Source organism: Megalobrama amblycephala, linkage group LG2, assembly GCF_018812025.1.
Source record: "Megalobrama amblycephala isolate DHTTF-2021 linkage group LG2, ASM1881202v1, whole genome shotgun sequence".
NCBI lineage: Eukaryota > Metazoa > Chordata > Actinopteri > Cypriniformes > Xenocyprididae > Megalobrama > Megalobrama amblycephala.
The window spans coordinates 1876168-1882612 of NC_063045.1; the positions used below are offsets into that span (position 1 = coordinate 1876168).

At 46.2% G+C, this 6445-nt stretch overlaps 1 long non-coding RNA gene across 1 annotated transcript; it reads left to right on the forward strand.

Annotated features, from left to right (window-relative positions):
- The first annotated feature begins 231 nt into the window (after nucleotides 1-231).
- On the forward strand, nucleotides 232-674 carry LOC125263144. The gene is made up of 2 exons (XR_007183701.1): nucleotides 232-296; nucleotides 591-674. It is a non-coding gene; the product is annotated as an uncharacterized LOC125263144 (long non-coding RNA).
- Nucleotides 675-6445: the final 5771 nt, after the last annotated feature.

Genomic DNA, 6445 nt, shown 5'->3' on the forward strand with positions numbered 1-6445 from the left:
GTTTTCAGCTCGTCTGCCTGTTCCTGTCATCAGCAGCAACTCTTCACAATGTTCTTCATCATCATCATCATGTTCATTGGTGTGTTCAGCTGTGAATGTGAGTCATGTGACTCTCTCCTGGTACAAAGGAAACAGTTCATTGTCCAGCATCAGTGCGTCTGATCTCAGCATCAGTCTCTCTCTACCTCTGGAGGTGGAATATCAGGATAAAAACACCTACAGCTGTGTGCTGAACAATCCCATCAGCCACCAGACTCAACATCTGCACATCACTCACCTCTGTCACACATGTTCAGGTACGGCAGCGCTGATGATATTAACGTTTATTGACTGAGCTGATCTCACTTTGATGTTTTTATTCCTCAGTCCACTGTTGTGGTCCTACTGAAGCTGTGATCCGATTGGTCCTCTCTGCTCTGGTGGGCGTGGCTACTGTCATTCTTGTGGTTTATCACATCAGATCCAGAAGAGCTGAACGAGATCAAGCACATATTCACACATCAGGTACATGATTGATGATGACTGATTCAGCATATATTAATATTGGTGAGATTGATTCATTTATGGCTTTACATGTTCATCTTTTTCAGGAAGTGCTTAAATCTGAAGCAGAACGCTGAACTTTAAAGATTCTTCAAGTGTGTTTTTGTCATAATAAATACTGATGATTATTTGAGCTTCTCTTTCAGTGTCAGATTTGTAAAACTCTTATTTGTAAGGCTTTATTGTTTATATTTCTCTCAGAGACACACAGATCTCACTTTACTACTGCTGTATATTTGTCATGTGTATTTTACACTGTTGTTGAGGATCAAATTAAAATAGCATCTTTTTAATGTGTCTGACGGAGTTAACACAAATTAAGTTCTGAAGTGAATAAATGTACATTTTTAGAAGAAAACTTTTCAGAAAAACCTGTTCATTAGCTGAGACCTTTGTCTACAAATATATCAGTTTATAATAATGTGTTATTAAATAATAAAAACATCTCGGTTACGTATGTAACCCTCGTTCCCTGAAGGAGGGAACGGAGAAGTACATCAGTAGTGACCGACGAATTGGGATATCTCCAGAGAGCCATAATGCACACCGCCCCCGCCAGGTGGTATAAATAGGGAAGCAGGTGCAATCGCACTCTGTTTTTCACTGAGGAGACAACCTTGAGTTTGCACTGCAGCGAGGGCAAAGGAACTGTGGCGACGAGATGTACGTCTCCGTTCCCTCCTTCAGGGAACGAGGGTTACATACATAACTGAGATGCTCCCTTTCAGTCGGTCACGTTCGACATACGTCAGTATGTATCCCCACGAATTGGGATCCCAAATAAAGCGCTACAGTTACTGACCCCTTCCAGCGCCGAGCGTAAGCTCCAGCCACCCGGCGCACCTGGGGGGCGGAAAAGGGGGCAAGCTTACACTGAGAGAGTCTACTGATATTCCGCAAGACCCACTACAGAAAGACTTAGACAACACTGGGGAAGCGAACCCGTAGGAGATGCTGCGGAGGCCACAACCTACCCTGCAGGGGAGGAATTTACATGGAAACACATATATGGACTGGACGTGGGCAGTATGGAGTCCCTGGGATGGCTCCAGCCTGAGTAGGGGGAGACTCATCTGACAGGTGACAGCAGAGCTGGCTCTGCTAAGGGAAAGACACGGGCTCACCATGGGGAGTTTGACCGTGGACAGTACACATATGGGACCACTGACGTGGAGGGGTCACGACATGGCACCCAGCCAAACATCAACGTCAGTGACGGACGTTTGGCCTGGCATCAGACACTCTGCAATATCCGAGCCACAAGGGGAGGCGGAGGAACTCGACAGGGTTCACCAAGCGGGGAACTCTACTGGAGTAAATGGATGCACGTATCTGGCCCAGGGGGTGGGAATGGCATTGCAAGCCGACACTAGAACAGTTCTTCGCATTTACCGGCTACAGGAAGCGAGTACACAGGAAGATACCGGTTCCGCACGAAGGCTATAGAATCTAGCGAACGTGTTGAGTGTCACCCAGCCCACAGCTCTACAGATATCTGTCAGCGAGGCGCCGTGCACCAGCACCCAGGAAGAGGCAACTCCTCTGGTGGAGTGAGCTCTCAGCCCAAGCAGGCAAGGCACGCCTTGGGACTGATAAGCCAAGGTGATGGCGTCCACTATCCAGTGGGCCATCCTCTGCTTGGAGACAGCCTTTCCCTTCTGCTGGCCTCCGTTACAGACAAAGAGCTGATCTTAGGGTCCTAAAGATTCGCGTTCTATCCACGTACAGGCGCAGAGCGTGGACGGGACAGAGCAAAGCCTAAGGCTGGGTCACTACCTGATCTCTGAAGGGAGTGGTAGGAACCTTGGGCACATATCCAGGCCGGGATCTCAGAGAGTCACCGGGCCCGAATTCCAGGTACAATTCATCGACCTAAAATACGTGCAGGTCCCATAACCTCTTCACCGAGGCCATTGCAACCAAGATGACAGTCTTAAGGGACAGTGCTTTTAACTCCACTGACTGCAAAGGCTCGAAGGGATGACCCCGGAGAGATGTAAGTACCAGGGAAAGATCCCAAGAGGGTATAGAGGAAGGGCGAGGCGGATTTAGTCTCCTCGCCCCCTCAGGAAACTGACAATCAGATCGTGCTTCCCCAACAACTTACCATCAACTGCATCTTGATGTGCGGCAATAGCGGCAACATACACCTTGAGGGTGGAGGGAGACAGCCTTCGCTCCAAGCCCTCTTGCAGGAAGGAAAGCACAGATCTGATCGAACATGATCGGGGGTCCTCTCAGTGAGAGGAACACTATTTGATAAACAGGTTCCACTTCAACGCATAGAGGTTCCTTGAGGAAGGAGCTCTAGTGGAATCTCTAGTGGGCACCCTCGGCGACGAGCAGACTGAGGCTGTGCGGCTGGTGGAGGGGTGGAGGCAGCATCAGACCACCGGGGCAGGACATGTTTGATGGCCTCAGCCTGCTTCTGTGCAGCCGAGAACTGCTGGGCAAAGCTCTCGACCACGTCACTGAATAGGCCGAACTGAGACACGGGGGAGTCCAGGAACCTCATGTCTCCCTCATGTCATCACTTTCGTCGCCCAGAGGGCGAAGTCAATGGCAGTGCGCAGCTCCCCCAGCAGCTGTTGGTCAAGACCACCCTGAGGCATGTCCATGAGTGCTTTGGCCTGGTAGACCTGTAACAGGGCCATGGCATGCAGGGCAGAGGCGGCCTGTCCGCAGGCTCTGTAAGCTTTCTCTGTCAAGCCTGACAAGAATTTACAGGCCCGGGATGGGAGACGTGGTTCACCGCGCTATTCGGCGGCCGTTGGACACAGTTGCATTGCAACAGACCGCTCGACTGGGGGGATCCCAGTGTACTCCTTGGCCTCCCCGCCATCCAGGGAGGTGAAGGCGGAGGAGGGGCCAGGCCTGGCACGAAGACTTGGTCACCTCCTCATGCACTTCAGGAAAGAATGGCACTGGGGCGCTGAGGACCAGCACAGGCCACCCCGAGATACCAATCATCCAGCCGAGAAGATTCGGGATGCGGTGGAGGATTCTAGACAAGCCCGACCTTCTCGGCAGCCCGGGAAAGCATAGCCGTCAACTCGGGATCAGCCTCAGGCAACGCTACAGTCCCAGAGGGAAGCAACGCAGCCAAGTCTTCATCTCCCGAGGACTCTTGCTTACCTTCCGATGCCGCAATCAACATCTGGTTGTCCGGAGGTGCACCGAAGGACACGGCTGGTCGCTCAGCAGAGGGACCAGTACGATCCAACGGCAACATCACAGGCTGCAGTGTTGTAGAGGGGACAGGGGCCCGCGGAGCGGTGGGGAAGCCCTGACCATAATCCTCAGATCACCCTGCCAACAAACTCAGTCTAGTAACTCTTGTAGGAACACCAAGGTGGGCTCCGAAGCGAAAGACAGAGTGCGATTGCATCTGCTTCCCTATTTATACCACCTGGCAAATATCCAAATATCACACACCAATTCCAGTGGCTTGTTTTATTTTACTGTCTGGCGATATCCCAATTCATCTGTCACTACTGACGTACTTCGAATGTGACCGACTGAAAAGGAACTAACATCTAAAACATGTTTGGTCTCTTATCTCAAGAATCAGTGAGATTAAGTTCAGACTTCTATTCTTGCCATAACTCTGATATCATTTCATGATCACTACACTTCCAAATGTCATTTGTGTTCTAGTACCAGGCCTTAGTTTCTGTGTGGAAATTTCCTGATTTTCAGATTCCTAAAGTGTGACAAAATCTCATGAGAGGAACCATGTTTTAAATGAAGGAAAGTTCAAATCTGGGTTCAAGAGACGCCAAATACTTGACTTACTTTTACATTTTATTATGTATAAAACATTCATATGCTTACTTTAAATGTCTTAAAGCAGTGTTTCTCAACTCCAGTCCTCGGGACCCACTGCTCTGCACATTTTGTATGTATCCCTTATTTAACACACCTGATTTAGATCATCAGCTCATTAGGAGAGTCTGTATGAACTGAATTGAGTGTGTCAGATAAGAGAGACATACAAAATGTGCAGAGCAGTGGGTCCCAAGGACTGGAGTTGAGAACCACTGTCTTAAAGAGTAGTAATATTCATTACATTTTTCCTAAAATTAGGCAATGTGAGCATTACGGAGCTCTAAACACTGGCATGTAATGTTGTGTTATGACCCCGTCTAGGGTAAGGGTGCAAGTCAAGTCAAGTCACCTTTATTTATATAGCGCTTTTTACAATGCATATTGTGTCAAAGCAGCTTTACACTGATAACTGGTACATTATTTTGGCTGCACAGCAGCTCTTAAAGAATAGATGGATACAAACATACACTGCAGGTGAAATGAAAGATCCTTTGTACACTTTTATTTAAACCACAAGTGAAAGCACAACTTTAGGGGTGAGCAAAGGCCAAAATAACAAACAAACTCCACACAAACTCCTAACAGAAAAATTCCCTAACAAAAGAAAAGAAAAGAAATTACCCTATCTAATGAAAAACAGTATTTACAAAAGAAATAGCACTCACACCCTACAGCTCCCAGATGTTACAATACAAAAATAAACAAAAAGGAAATGGGATTGACAACAACTTATCAACTCAAACCCCAAAATAACACTGCACACAACAGGCAAGCTAACAGCAACAACACACTGCAGCAAACACAAGATAGCACATGTGCGAACAAACAACAGGAAATCTCAAATTGAGCAGAGCTCCCTCTTCAGGCCATCCAGATCTTTTATAGCTGCTCCCTTGTCCCATTCACACCAATTAGATCAGGAGGATTGGATTGGTAGAATCCAATCCTGTGAAAGAAAGGACAGGACAAGAGAAAGAGAGAGAGAGAGAGAGAGAGAGAGAGAGAGAGAGAGAGAGAGAGAGAGAGACAGGACCAGCAAAACAACACATATACACAATACGTCTCTGGATGTAACAGTTTCATTTAAACTGTGTTCTTAAAGCCATCTCAGGTATTTACATAAAAATAATGTGTATTTCTAATGCAATGTTAATCGACATAGCCTTTATCACAGTATTCTATAAAAGTACACAATTACTGTCTTATTCTGTTACTAGAAGCTACATCAGATCACAGAAGGTTTTCCAACACTCGACTGATGTTATAAAGCGAATTTAGAGGAAAACCATGATTTTAATCATATAAACTTGTGTTTTGATGTTGTGCTATGCTAAAATATGCACCTGTTATCAGGAGCTATTATATTTTCCTATATGTGAGCTGTATCTGGATCAAACTATGTGGTGATCGCATGAAGAAATCAGAAGTTACAGCATTTGGAACCAAGGTAGCCTTTTTGTTTATCCATTGGCGCCCCCTGATGGGCATTTTTTAAATTGTTTTTCACGTGGAGTAACTCATGCTTATTCGTTTATGTTATGTAACAGTGCAATTGTGTCACAGTTGTCTTCTGTTGACATTGGTCTTTCTGATCACCTGGTGATTTTCTTTAACCTTGAACTGCCTCTTCCATGTTTGCCATCTTCAAACACTGTTAATTTCCGTAAATGGAAATTAATTAATCTGTTAGATTTTGCAGGCTCTGTTGTTCCCTCTCTTAGTGATCTCCAGTCGGCCTTTCTTGAAGATAAGATTTTACAGCTGAATACTGTTCTTGCATCTAATTTGGATTCTTTTGCTCCCTTGAAGTCTCGCAGTGTCTCTTTTGCTCGTTCTGCCCCTTGGTATAATGATGACCTGCGTTCTAAGAAAGCAGCCTGCCGTAAATTGGAGCGCAAGTGGCGTGACTCAGGTTTGAATGTATTTTATCAGTCCTGGAAAGACCACTTGGGGGTTTATAAAGCTGAACTTGAGTCTGCAAGATCTGTTTATTTTTCTCAGATTATAGATAACAATCAAAGTAAACCTAGACATCTCTTTCACACTATAAACAGACTTCTCAAAGTTAATGTTG